This window comes from Hydra vulgaris, chromosome 03 (assembly GCF_038396675.1).
Source record: "Hydra vulgaris chromosome 03, alternate assembly HydraT2T_AEP".
NCBI lineage: Eukaryota > Metazoa > Cnidaria > Hydrozoa > Anthoathecata > Hydridae > Hydra > Hydra vulgaris.
In genome coordinates this window covers 4,895,179-4,910,934 of record NC_088922.1, presented here as the reverse complement: position 1 = coordinate 4,910,934, position 15,756 = coordinate 4,895,179, and the positions used below count along the sequence as shown (strand labels likewise).

Genomic DNA, 15,756 nt, shown 5'->3' with positions numbered 1-15,756 from the left:
TCGCGGTTGGTTTACCATTAGATATTAGCTTATGACCATGTGGTAATTCGGCTTTATAGCTGATAAATTGATTAGTTTGTCTATGAATTTCAAAATTTGGTGAGTATTCTTTATCCAAACTTTTTTCTCGATCAATAATCATAACCTAACAATCTCAAAATTCTTTTATTTTGCTCATCAGCTAGATCTTTTTTCAGCACTGATGGTAAAGGCTTAGGCATCGGGTATTAGTTGAGGCTACCAAGCATTTTTGCTGAATTCTCTAAGCTGTTAAGTTAAGTTTTTGGTAAGAGGCACTTTTGTGTGATCAACGCTGACCATTCAAAATTTATACACACTTTTAGGACAATATAAACTATAATCGATTTCGTCATTCAATCAAAAAACACCATATTAGAGATAAGGTTGCCAGATGTCCGGTTTTTACAAAGGAGAACACAGTAGAAAAATTTACAAGTTTAGTGCTTTATTCTCCTTCGTAAAAGCCGGACGTCTGGCAACCCTAAATAGAGATGGCTCTTTTGCTTTCTTTTTACTTACTAAATTAAGCAAATTTTTATCAAAAAGTAAATTACATAAAAAATTTTAAACGTTCAAATTAAACTTCAGTTCCGTAAAATAAATTAATTTTTATGAAACGACTTTTATTTTACATTGTAAATTTTTTTACTTTTAAAAGCAAGTTATGTAAAAGTTAATTTCTTGAAAGAGTAAATTACTTTTACAGCAATTGCCAGTAAATTACGAAAACCTAATACACAAAACAAATAAGATCAAAAGTTTTCCCTCGCAGAGTCTTTAATTAAACTCAAAGAAAAAATATTAGCCGTTTAAGTTCTATGTAAACTGCGGTGCAAAAGAGCAAATGAATCTCCTACTTCCTAATTTTTGAAATAAGTTTTGCATTGGGTAATTCATGAACGATTCCTGTCTAATGATATATTACACAAACTAGATGTCTAACTTCGATCCGAAAAATGAAGCCACTTTTACCCTCTTTACAAATAATGGATTAAATTTGTTTACAACTATGATTTAACTTTTCTTTTCTTAAATAAAGTAAATATATTTTAAAACTTAAATTCAATTTATGTAAAAATATCAAGAGAAAATTGGAATACTTGTAAAATAATTATTGATGATTCCTAAATTAATTTCCGATTAGAAATGGATAAGAGCTCTAAATAGAAAAGTGAAACGAAGCTTTTAAAGCATTTTTATGAACTATAATAAACATAAAGCTCATAAATACTTTTTAATAAACATAAAAATTCTTTTATAAGTATTTTATAATGATAAAATCGTGTGTTTGAATTATCTTTAATTTATTGGGAACTTTTGATTTGTATTTATAACTTTTATTCCACACATCAGCTTTTGACCTTTTTACAAATGGCGGGCTATATTAATAATAATTAAAAAAAAGTGGCTTCATTTTTCGTACAATAAAAACTCACAATTAGATATCTAGTTTATACAATATATCATTGTTTCCTTCACATGAAAAGGTTGTAAACTTTTACTTTTAAAAGTTAATTACTTTTTAAAACTACATTACATAGTATAATTGTTTCTCAAATTGTAAACTAGATTTACATATAAAAAAATAACTTATTTAAAAAAAAATTATTTTAAAAACAACTTGCTTATGAAATATGGTATTAAATGTAAATTGAATTTACAAATAAAATATTATTTTTAAAGTTTGCTTTTTTATTTTATAAGTAATAACAAATTGTTAAAATAAATTATATAAATTAAAATTTAAATTACATAAGCTTACATTTTATATAACTTTTAAAATTAAATAAAAAGTAATCCATATTTAATAAGTAAATTTACTCATATAGTAGAATAACATTGAGAAGATTTTGTGCAACAGTAATGCAAAAAAATAAAACTTAAGGTAACTAACATTAACTTTGCGGCAACATTTGGTATGCGCAGTTTTAGGTTTTTCTTCCCTGAAAAGTTTGAAAATATCAATAATAGATTTTTCCCCAAAATTAAAACCCTTTCTAGTCTCAATCCAAGATTGCTTTGACGATAAAATCATTTTTTGAGTTAACGTTTAAAAAATATTCAATCCTTAGCCACCCATTCTGAAGGTTTGCAATTTAGACAAAGCTGAAACATAGCAGTGAGCAGAAGGCGCCTATACCCATGGAAGACTCAGAAAGGGTTGGCTATTTAAAAGGCATATTTGGCAGAATTTTTAGTTCTTTTTTAAAAAATTTAGCGTAAATAATTTTATTATTGAACAACTAAGGAGAGAAAGTTTAAACCAGTCCCGGATTATGGGAACTATCACCTCATGTCTTGTAGATTTAGGAGCTCTGAATTTTTTAAAAAGGTGCCTTATTCTTGTAAAAAATTTTTGCCACTTTGATTTTGCCCGACTGCTCAAGAATATCCCAAATCCTAAAAGTCTCAATCCGGCACTGATTTAAACAAAAACATTATTTTATATAGGTATAAAAAATTTAGAATATTTTATGTAAATATTTTTATCTGCGTATCAGTGTCCTTGCTATTAAAAAGTCAGTTTAATTAAAACCTTTGATTCCTCAAGCAACTGGGCCCAGGGTTTCAAGCTTTATTATTCCAAAGAAAGAAAAATTGGACACTTCGACCAAAAATATTTTGCTACGCCACCATGTTATATAATTATTCAAGAGTTATGATTATGCAAAGTCAACACTCTAACCGAATAAGGTATTTATTTCAATCTTTCTCTAAATATTCTTATGCGATATAAGCAAGAACATACTTAAGTTTGGCACTTAAACATGTTGTTTTTTTTTTTTTTTGTTCTCTATTACAATATTTATTCAAACATATACAAGAAATGAAATTACAGGTAAAAAATTAGTTAAAAAGAGTAAAACTTTAACAATATTTAAAAAACTAAACAAAGAACACGGACACTCGAAGAAAAGTGTCCGTGTTAGGTCTTGTCACCAAGAACTGTTAAAAAAAATAAATTACATTACAGTACAAAAATAAATACATTACGTTACAGTACATGCAAGTAAAATAAAGTCAACTTATAAATATGATCAAAAAACAGTAAAATTCATATTGCAATATATTTATGTAAATACATATTTACATAAAGTTTATGCAACATATTACAATAAGCTTCTCGTATAAAAATAAAAATAAAAATATACACATACACACAAAAATTGAGATTCGTCTAAATTTTTAATGTGTATAAGTATATTTTCAGTGGAAAAAATGAGTTTTCTAACATTTTTTTTTAAAAAATCAAGCTTAGGTTCTTGAGAAATGTCTTTTGTAGTATTAAAAACTATAATATTTCATAAAAATGGTCCGCGAAATGAAATAGATAAACTTCCAAAATAAGTTTGAGGAAATGGTTGTCAAATTAAATTTTCACTCCTTAAAATATATTTATTTATATGTCTTTGTAAATACAAGTCGCGGAAAGAAACGGGAGATAAGTTGTTTTTACATTTATACATAAAAAAAGAATATTAAAAACATTTAGTTCGTATATACTGAGAGCTTTCATTCCATATAAAAGAGTGAAGAAAAAAGTATTTCATTAAGTATATAAACTTGGATAGATGCACTCTATTGAATATATAAATTACGCTAAGCCTATTTGGTTTAATGTACCCAGGTTCAATTCCATTGTAATATTATATACCAATTGTTTTATAATGGCTTGTTTTATACATGGCAGTTATATTTCTGTAAGTAATTATTTTAACTAAAATCATTGCTTTTTCATAATAATATTAATGTTACGTCTCAAAATTTACTTAAGTAGACATCATTGTATAATTGGTTATCCATAAAGTCTTTAAATAAGTTTAATATATTTTTTAACAACACATTAAAAGGTTTTCAGAAAACTCCATTTGTACGTAACTATATAACAATATCTTTAGTTAATGAGGCTATTGATTAGGTAATTCTTGTTGGTTTGTTGATGAAAGAAGTTGCCGCATATTTCAAATTTTCAAATTTCTAAACCTTTTTACATCGTTTTTGACGTGGTATAAACCACGCAATACCGCTCGTATTTAAATCAATTTAACACGTTCGTTGCCGAGCTATTTTAAATTATGCTTTGTTTCTTTGCTGAGCCATAATTTCTGCAATGATTAATTTTTGCCGAGGCTGTTTTTCGCGGTTTCATTCTCATAGCCAAGGCTAGATATCAACATTTTAATAAATAAAATATTTTTAATCTAAAATAATTCTATAGTATTTTTTATTCTGAATATAACTGACAAAAAATAAGCGCTACGAGTATACTCGTACTTTGGCAATGGAGAAGAAATTTTTTTCTCCAGTGCCGAAGTACGAGTTTACTCGTAGCGAGTATAAATCATTGCGGTGACTACACCTTATCAAGATGTAATTGAGAACTTGAAAGTTGTAATTAAGAAACGTAAGATGTAATTTAAAAGCACGGAAGATGTAATTAAAAAACGTTAGATGCAATTTAGAAGATGAAAGTTATAATTGAGAAACGTAAGATGTACTTTAGAACATGAAAGTTGTAAATATGAAATTGTAAGATGTAATTGAGAAGATAAAAGTTGTAATTGAGAAATGTTTATAATATAGATTATCAGAAAGAAGTTATTTGTATTTTTAATTTTTGTTGCTTTAGTTTTCCTTGTAATATTAGGTTTGATCCTAATTTGGCCAAGGTGGCCATATGGGTTGGTTTTCAATAAATAATAATATATTATCAATAAAATAAAAAAGTGATGAAAAAGGGATTTGTGGTCGGCAATAACTTCATATCTTCCAAGGAAATTTAAATTTCCGCTAAGGATCCAATTATATGCTGTCTTATATTTGACACCTAAAGTTTATGCCAGAGTCGCAAAATGACGATTGGGTTGTCATTTCGGTTAGCACATTCAATAACTCATTCGATGAAGATAAGACGATGAAGATAATGTTTTCTTTCAACTTATTTGGTTATATGTATTTTATGTCTACAAATTGGACAAGGTGGTTCCAGTTGTTCAAAAAGTGGATGTAAACAAATTTAGTGAAATAAATACACGGATTCAATTTAATAACAGACTTTCTGTTTATAGTGTAATGACAAATAGCACAATGACCTTTCAATTCCATTACTGTATTACTGTATTGCTGGTGCATACAAATGCTAAATTTGATATTATTAACTTATTAAAATGCATGTACAAGAAGATTTTTTATAATGACCTTTAAGCTTACACTGTGATTTTGCAATTACAAATAATGTATTCTCATTTCCATATTACGATTTCTTAATTACAACTTTTGTTTTTCCAATTACATATTGCGATTTCTTATTTACATGTTGGGTTTCTCAATTACATTTTATAATTTCTTAATTACATTTTGTGTTTCTTAATTACATATTGTGACTTCTAAATTACATGTTGCATTTCTCAATTGCATCTTACTTTTCTTAATTACAACTTTAAAGTTCTCAATTACATTTTAAAAAGGTATAGTAATGTAGCTTATTTGATGCAATATTATTACAAATACACAGCAAAAAATATAACGCTAACATAACGGTTACATAACGGTGAATGAAAAGTTTGGCGTTATGTTTTCCGTTATATTAGTAATTAATTTGTCTAAAGCGTTATGTTGATCGAAGTTATTTTTTTCTCCAGTGCCGAAGTACGAGTTTACTCGTAGCGAGTATAAATCATTGCGGTGACTACACCTTATCAAGATGTAATTGAGAACTTGAAAGTTGTAATTAAGAAACGTAAGATGTAATTTAAAAGCACGGAAGATGTAATTAAAAAACGTTAGATGCAATTTAGAAGATGAAAGTTATAATTGAGAAACGTAAGATGTACTTTAGAACATGAAAGTTGTAAATATGAAATTGTAAGATGTAATTGAGAAGATAAAAGTTGTAATTGAGAAATGTTTATAATATAGATTATCAGAAAGAAGTTATTTGTATTTTTAATTTTTGTTGCTTTAGTTTTCCTTGTAATATTAGGTTTGATCCTAATTTGGCCAAGGTGGCCATATGGGTTGGTTTTCAATAAATAATAATATATTATCAATAAAATAAAAAAGTGATGAAAAAGGGATTTGTGGTCGGCAATAACTTCATATCTTCCAAGGAAATTTAAATTTCCGCTAAGGATCCAATTATATGCTGTCTTATATTTGACACCTAAAGTTTATGCCAGAGTCGCAAAATGACGATTGGGTTGTCATTTCGGTTAGCACATTCAATAACTCATTCGATGAAGATAAGACGATGAAGATAATGTTTTCTTTCAACTTATTTGGTTATATGTATTTTATGTCTACAAATTGGACAAGGTGGTTCCAGTTGTTCAAAAAGTGGATGTAAACAAATTTAGTGAAATAAATACACGGATTCAATTTAATAACAGACTTTCTGTTTATATTGTAATGACAAATAGCACAATGACCTTTCAATTCCATTACTGTATTACTGTATTGCTGGTGCATACAAATGCTAAATTTGATATTATTAACTTATTAAAATGCATGTACAAGAAGATTTTTTATAATGACCTTTAAGCTTACACTGTGATTTTGCAATTACAAATAATGTATTCTCATTTCCATATTACGATTTCTTAATTACAACTTTTGTTTTTCCAATTACATATTGCGATTTCTTATTTACATGTTGGGTTTCTCAATTACATTTTATAATTTCTTAATTACATTTTGTGTTTCTTAATTACATATTGTGACTTCTAAATTACATGTTGCATTTCTCAATTGCATCTTACTTTTCTTAATTACAACTTTAAAGTTCTCAATTACATTTTAAAAAGGTATAGTAATGTAGCTTATTTGATGCAATATTATTACAAATACACAGCAAAAAATATAACGCTAACATAACGGTTACATAACGGTGAATGAAAAGTTTGGCGTTATGTTTTCCGTTATATTAGTAATTAATTTGTCTAAAGCGTTATGTTGATCGAAGTTATTTGTTGGTTGGAAATATGACATCACCTTATAATATGACATCATAAAAGTATTTGTAAAAAAAGCGCGAGTTTTTTTTACAAATACTTTTATGATGTCATATTATAAAATTTTTGAAAATTGTTTAATTTGTGGCACGAGGGATTATCTATCAGAAATAAGATAAGATTGATTATTTGTAGCAAAATTCAATGATTTATAAATCGTTGAAATATATATCATAATGCATTGATATATATATATATATATATATATATATATATATATATATATATATATATATATATATATATATATAAATTATGTTAGTGTATTCTACAAATAGAGTGCTCAATGTTCTTAAAGAACAGAGCAATAATAAATTAGTAAAATTCGCCATCAGGAAGCTTCCTGATGAACCTACTGATGATATATATATATATATATATATATATATATATATATATATATATATATATATATATATATATATATATATATATATATATATATATGTGTATATATATATATATATATATATATATATATATATATATGTATATATATATATATATATATATATATACTATATATATATATATATATATATATATATATATATATATATAAATCCCTAAATAAAATCATATAATATATGATTTATATATAATATATTATATTAGTTAATGTGCCTTATTATTATTTTAATTTTGTTTTTAATTTGATTAGTTAATGCGCCTTATTTTAAACACAAAATAATATTTACACGAAACATGGTTTAACATCATTACTTTCATAATTTATATCGTAACTTGAAAAGAAATAACAAAGAAGAAGATAAACTGGTCAAAACTGTTCTTGTTAAGTACCTTGGCGAGCAAAAAAATGTTATTGCTAATAATAGCAGTATTATTGATTTTTTAAATAATGGTATGCATATTTATTTTTGAAAATTTCAGAAATACACATTTAATAATGTTTATAGATTGTTGTTAAGAATAATATAAAATTTTTTACGTAATATTTTGCCAAAGTAAAATATTTGCAAATGTATATGCATGCTATTTAATATTTTCATTTTAATTCTTAATCAAGTTTACTTTATGTAAACTGTTTACATAAAGTAACTTTAAAAGCAGACTGCAAAACATTTATATATAATATAAAATATATCTTTATTTATACACATAAATATATTTTATTTTATTATATTTTATTTTAAGTTGCTGCATTTAAGTGGGGTTGTCAAATTCTGATGTCAAAGTTACCCCACATTACCTTTTTAATTTTTTAAACTTTTTAAATAAATTTGAAATATGCTTAGAGCCTACGAAAGAGACAGATCTGAAGAAAAATTATGTTTTGTGTTTATTTTAGTTTCGAAGTTTTGTTTTTATTTAAAGTAATGTTTTTATTTTAGTTTCAAAGAAGTTTGCTAGTACAAGTGGGAACATTTGTGGAATCACATGGAATAGATGTAATGTCAATGAAGATACTTTTGTTGCCATTCTTAATGAGCAAAATCTGGAAGTTAAGACCTTGTCTTTGCCAGTGTCTAAACTTTATTCAAGCTCTTTCTGCTAAAGTTTAAATGAATTTTCTCTTGTTAAAAACGCTGTATACACCGACCTTGAAAATTTTTATGCTTCTTCACCACAGCAGTGTTTATCTTTACCAGTGATAAATCTACTTGTAAGCCTTATATGTTATCATGCTCACCAGCAGAATATTGTTCAAAGCATTCATCCAATCCTCCACTATTGACTTATGATGAAACACCTACTTCACACCAACAATCTAGTGACCAATCATATTTAGAGAGCGCAGCAGATGTATCTGAACCAGTATTTACTCAAGAAGCTTTGGCTTAAAAACGTGTATTTTTACAGTCTTCATTGACAGGCATTTCCAGTCAGCTATCTTATACTGCTCAAGTGGCTTTTGCATCTAATCCACTAAAAAATGAAATCCAAAAAGTAAGATTAAATTATTGTATTTGTGATTTTAAAACATATAGACCTTATATAATGATATCTCATCTTGAATTATATGGTCAGGCAGGTTCAGTAGTATGTGATAATTATTTTACTAAATTTAAAAGTGTTAGAGATTTTCAACTTCATTATAAAAACTGTCTCATTCCAATTACTTTGATTGAAGATGTTGAAGAAATTGATAACACTGTTGAAGAAATTGACATTGAGATTCCAACAAAGAATAGAAAGCTTGGTGCATTAGCTCTACACCTGAGAGGAAAATATAGATGTTCTGAAAATGTAGTCTTTTTTCTGAAAATGTAGTCTTTGTATTATTTTTTCAAATTTAATAGATATTTTAACTGATAACGCACCAAAAGAAGAGCTATCTACAATTTCTATCTAGCAATTATTAGCAGAATATTCAAGAAAGCAGCACTTTAAAAATCCTTTCAATGTACCAAAAGTTGAATCTATTTCTAAAAATGGCTTAGAGGGATGCTATATTCATTTAAAGAAATACTTAATTTTATTTTGATATCCCCTGAATATGATAAGTGTTTAGAAAATTCTTCTAAAGTATTAATTTCATTGTTTTCAGATGATTTAGGTATTACCAATCCAATTGGTAAATCGAGAGGAAACCATGAGATGTGAGTTTTGTATTTTCAGTTGTTAAATGTAGCTGATTATAGCCTCAGTAAAAAATTTTTTAATATTTCCCTTATCAATAACTGGTTCTAAATCAGTTAAAAATAAAAGCTTCATGAAATCACTTCTGCTTAAATCTCTAAATGAGCTACCTTTGTTTGATTCCTCAACTTTAACCGATACTAAAGGTAAGCGATTCACAGTTAAATTGGAGAAATTCATTGGGGATTCGTTAGCATGTAATGCAATTGCTGGTTTTAAGGAAGGCTTTAACAGGAAGGTTCTTAGGTGTTGCCGAGTTTGTAATTTTACTCGTCCAGATATGCTTATTCACAATAGACTCAGTGTATTGTTCGTGATATAGAAGAACACAAGATAAGAGTCCAAGAACTTGATAATTCACTTCTACCTCCCAAACAACGTCAAAAATGGTCAAAATTGTATGGTGTTCATTCTGCAAGCATTTTATCAGAAATTAGAAATTTCGATGTCACAAAACAAGTGCTTTTTGATCCTATGCATGATTTGTTAGAAAGTGTAAAAATACCTTTACAGATAGAACTTTACTTAAATAACGCCGTTTTTCAAGGTTTATTTACACTAGATAGCCTAAATGACTTTGTAAAGTGCTTTCAGTATCCACCGGGCAGTGAAAAACCACCGGTAATAGTTAATTTAGTAACTAAGGGCAAATTTGGAAGTGCTTAGGTGCTATCTCTTTGTCGTGTTTTGCCTATTTTTTTGAGAACCACTGCGATTGATCATTTTTTATGCCTCATTAAACTTCTTCATATACTTCAATTATGTCTTTCTCCAATTACAACTGATGCTTATTTATTTTGCTCAGAGGAAAAAATAGCTGCTTATCATACAGTTGTTATTTGGAATGCAGAAAAATTTATACCTAAGCTTCAATTTCTCATACATTATCCACATCAATCCAGACAATTTGATACAAATGTAATATCTCGTATTCAGGTTAATGGTATTAAATATTGTCTTGCGTCATGTTTATGGTTTCATAGTGGTTCACAATTTCTTGTTTATATAATTAAGGAGATACAAGTCAGAGGAGACAAAAAAATTTTTATTACAACACAGCTCCAGTCTGTTGCATATGATGAGATAAGAGGTTTTTTTAGTGGTATTGAAGATATTAATATTCCTTTAACACCTATTTTAACCAAAAATATTCCTTTTCCTTGGCCTGCATTTTATTTTAAAGAGGCTTGTAACATTTATATTGTACCTTCAGCACTTTCATGATATTACTTGTAGTTAAGTAGCTAAATACAGTTAGGAGTTATTCATAAAGTACATATGCATCTATTTACGGACAGAGAAACTACAACTAAAAGTTTAATGAAAAAACTATATTGCCACAAATTATTTTTGCTGAGTTTGTAAATGTTATTTTGCTAATAACATAACGGCATTTACCGTTATATTATTTTCATACGAATTATACATTGAACATAACGGTAATTACCCGTTATAAAACACGATAACTGGCGTTATGTTTTTAAAACATTATATAAAAATTATAACGGGTAATTTTTTTACTGTGTAGTGTTTCAATTTTTTTGCACATGCATATGCACATTGGGAGTTATCATGAGTAAAAAAGGTAATTTATATTTTGTTTTCTTAATTCTAAATTGTTGTGTTTTTTAGACTAGAAGCTAAAATATATTTGATAACTACATTATACTCCATGTTATTAAAAATGTGAAAAAAATTTGATTTACACAATGTTTACAAAATGTTTTTTAAAATATTAAAAAACATTTTATTGTGCACTTCAAATTTTTTTACACAGTATACTAATTAATGTGTTTTATAGATAAGAAATTTCTTTTTTATAAATAGATATTTTATGAATTTATCCATCTTATACTAGCTCAACACAGATATTCTACAATTGGATCAGCACATATGAATATGGAAGATTGTGAGGATAGTGAAGATGATGATTTTGAAGATTCGGATTCATTTTTTGCTTATACTACTACGTCTTCGAGCTTGACTGTATCAGAATCAGGTTCTGAAGATAATAACACTGAAGAAAAAGATGGCAATCAGTTTACAGACGTTCATCTAGCAGCCTCTGAAGAAGAATTTTTAATGCCGCCAAAAAGAGCTAGAACAACGGGTGGTCTTGCTTATAGACAAAATCAAAACAAAGCTCAACAGGTAGATCTTAAAAGTAATATTTTGCATGACGAAACAACTTCTGAAACAAATTCATCTAGAAATTCAAAACAATGGAAAGATTAGCCGAATATTGTAAAACAAATTCAATTTACTGCTGATCCTGGTTTGAAAATAAACGGGGAGAGCAAGAAACCATTAGATTTCTTTAGACTTTTTGTTACAGAAGAGCTTATAAATGCTATGGTAGTTAAAAATAATCGCTGCGCAACACAAGAAATTAATAAGCAGCATCCCCTACGAAGAAGCTCACGTTTCAAAAATTGGAAATCAATAAATTCAGAAGATATGCGGCAGTTTCTTGAAGTTCTTCTTCATATGGGGTGTGTCAAAATGCCATCTTTAGAACACTATTAGTATAAGAACAGTCTCTATAGAGTTCCCTTATTTTCTAGAATAATGCCACGAAATAAATTTCAACTAATGTTACGTTTTTGGCATTTTATTAACAATGAAGATTTAGGTAGTAGACGCTTGTATAAAATTATTGGACTTCTCGATCACTTAAATAATACAATGGATCTACTGTCCTAATAATAATATGTCAATCAATGAGTCAATGATGCTTTGGAAGGGATGTCTTGCATTCAGGCAGTATGTGAAAAATAAAAGACATAAGTATGGTATCAAGTTCTATGAGCTTTGCAAATCAGATGGTATTGTACTAAAAGTAAAAATCTACTCTGACGAGACAACTCTCGATAAACATTTGTTGAGTCAAATGGGAGCTATTGTTTTAGACTTAATGGAAAAATTTAGGGGAAAAATTATCACCTGTACACCGATAACTTTTACAATTCCTTTGAGTTAACAAAGCACATGATAAATCAAAAAACATACATTTGTGGTACTTTAAGAACTGACCGAAAGTCAAATCCAAAAGAATGTACAAAAGCAAAACTGAAACAGGGAGACGTTATAAGCAGAAGAGGGTGAGGTGATTGCTAAATGGAAAGACAAAAGAGACGTGCTAATGATCAGCAACTTGCATTCGTTGCAAATGATTGAAGTGACAAACAGGAGAGGAGAGAAGAAAATGAAACCCAATATTATCAAAGATTACAATCAATGTATGTCAGGAGTAGATAGGGCGGAACAAATGGTATCATATTATGATTCCCTAAGAAAGACAATTAGATAGTATAAAAAAGTAGCACTTCATGTCTTTGTTACTATTTTGTTTTATGCTTACTGTCTTAACAGCAAATATGGACTAGATAAAACATTTTCCTTGCTTAAGTTTAGAGAATTAATTGTTACGGATTTATTGGGTGAACGTTTAAATGAAATTGTACCTCGAATCACCAATAGTAGCTTCCACTACTTGTCTTCAATACCACCAAATGAAAAGAAAAAATTTTCAACAAAACCATGTCGAGTCTGCTCTAAAATAAAACGTAAAGAAACATGATATAAATGTGCTGTTTGTGAAAATAGACCTCCATTATGTATTGGCGAATGTTTCAGAATGTCACATTCAAAAGAATAGGTTTACACTTTAATTTTCATGAAATAAAATTAAAGCATTATCAATATTTTACTTTTATCTGTTTTAAGCTATTTCTGTCTTTATCGACATTTAAATTAGGTCCCTTGGATTTTTAAAATAAAAACTTGAATGTAATATTTTCTGAAATCAAATGTGAAGCTATGAAAAAAAAGTGAATAGACAAAGTCAGTCATGCACAAATATTATTTAAAATAAGTTAGTGTAACTACGAGTTTACTCATTCACTAAGTTGGCACACTCATGACGCCGGCTTACTACGAGTATTCTCGTAGTTGGCAAATAAATGACGCCAACTTACTACGAGTATACTAGTAGTTGGCAGCGAACGTGTTAAAATCAAATTATTATCTTGTTTAAGTTATATTTTCATGGATATTTTTTTATAACACCGTTATATGACTACTTAAGAAAAGAAAAAATTGTAATTCTACCAGTCCTTATTCTATGTATTTTAAGGTGGCTATTCAATATATAAAAAAATGCAATTTCTTATTTTTTGAAGGGTTCAACCTTATACAGCAATTAAAAAAAGATTACAAATATGCCCTTATTTTATTCTCTATAAAAGGGGGTAGTTCCAAAAATTTATAAAAATTACTGAGCAAGGGTCTTAGCGTCAGAAAATTCTTTTAAAAGACCTACAGATCTAGACGCTAGATGTTGAAAGTTAAGCTCAATTAAAAAAAGGTTTTGCGGTAAAAAGGAGTGAAAATGAATCAATTACGTATAATTAACTAACTAAAATAATAATTATTACATGATATTGATAAGTTTAAGTTGTAAACTTTTATAAATAAAACAAGACTTTCAAAAAATATACTTTTTAAATAATCATTTAATAAATAAGAATTAAAAAATGAAGATTTGAACAACGTCAACATACGAGTGCATTTGCGTTATCGTGAAACAATGCCTTTGTTGAAATCAAAAAAAGACCTAATTTAAGTAATGAATGCTAAAACTTAATTATATATTAAAATGCTTAAAAATAGCTCTCATTTGTTTTCAAATAGAAAGATTTTATGTTTAGTTACTTTTTTTTATTTTTGAGGTGCTCTGTTATATGAGGTTTTGCTTTAATTACCTTGATAATAACAAGTAAATTTAAAAAAATTTTTAAGACATCCTTTTCAAAGATTTTTTTTAAATTTGTTTTCCTTTATATATAAAAAAAAATTAAGATGGGAAGAGAAAAGGGCACTTGTTTCCCCTTGTATCGTTGCCCTATACAAATGCTGGAAGTTTTAAAGCTCTAGCTATTTTTGTGGGTAGTGAAAAAAAATTAATTGCAATACTTTGTAGCAAAAAAGTGGGCACGTACAATGACACCTTTTTCCGGGTCTTTGCCCCTGGAAACCTTTTTAATATTTAAGCTCACCAGGACTATTCAAGCGTTGAAAATTTCAGAGCCGTAGCTGCTCTCAAAGTTAGTGATAAATTAATTGCAAGATTCAGTAAGAACTGACAACGGCCAAACAACACATGAAATTAAATTAAACTTTGTAATAAAACCAAATACTTTACTGGACTTTTATATATATGGGTATAAATAGTAAATCCAATTCCGCAAAGCCAAAGGCAACAAGCAAGCGAAAGTCGGCTTTTGATATATATATAAATAAACATTGGCGTCGCGAAGGGAGCGAAATTTAACTCAAAATTTAAATGTGTATATATATATATATATATATATATATATATATATATATATATATATATATATATATATATATATATATATATATATATATATATATATATATATATATATATATATATATATATATATATATAAGACCTCATATATATAATATATATATAAGACCTCATATATATATTATATATATATAAGACCTGATATATTATATATATGATATATGATATACCTATATATATGATATATGATATATGATATACCTGATATATGATATATTATATATAAGACCTGATATATTATATATATATAAGACCTGATATATATATATTATATATATATAAGACCTGATATATATATAAATAAACATTGGCGTCGCGAAGGGAGCGAAATTTAACTCAAAATTTAAATGTGTATATATATATATATATATATATATATATATATATATATATATATATATATATATATATATATATATATATATATATATGTATATATATATATATATATATATATATGAAGACCTCAGTGGAAAAACCGGCGTTGTCACATTTAAAAAGTATTGAGAAAGTATTTATGGATTGTTAATAAAAGTCTTTATTTAAAGCAAATGAAACTAAGCAATTTAAAAAAATTTATATTATAATTATTTTATTTAAAATTTATTCAAAACAAAACATTTTGTAATTTTTTATACAAAAATTTTTTTTTCTTTGCTTTAAATAAAGACATTTATTAATGATCAATAAATACTTTCTCAATACTTTTTAAATGTGACAACGCCGGTT

General features: G+C 27.0%; 1 long non-coding RNA gene across 8 annotated transcripts in view; it reads left to right on the top strand.

Moving 5' to 3' along the window:
• LOC136077885 (uncharacterized) overlaps positions 1-15,756 on the top strand; it is a 155,416-nt gene that overhangs the window by 85,064 nt on the left and 54,596 nt on the right. For 3 of the 8 annotated variants that reach the window (XR_010637345.1, XR_010637346.1, XR_010637343.1), the window contains one exon: positions 8,384-8,939. The exons of the other annotated variants lie outside the window; for them this stretch is intronic. This is a non-coding gene — a long non-coding RNA (uncharacterized LOC136077885). The remainder of the gene's footprint in view (positions 1-8,383; positions 8,940-15,756) is intronic. 8 annotated transcript variants of the gene reach the window in all.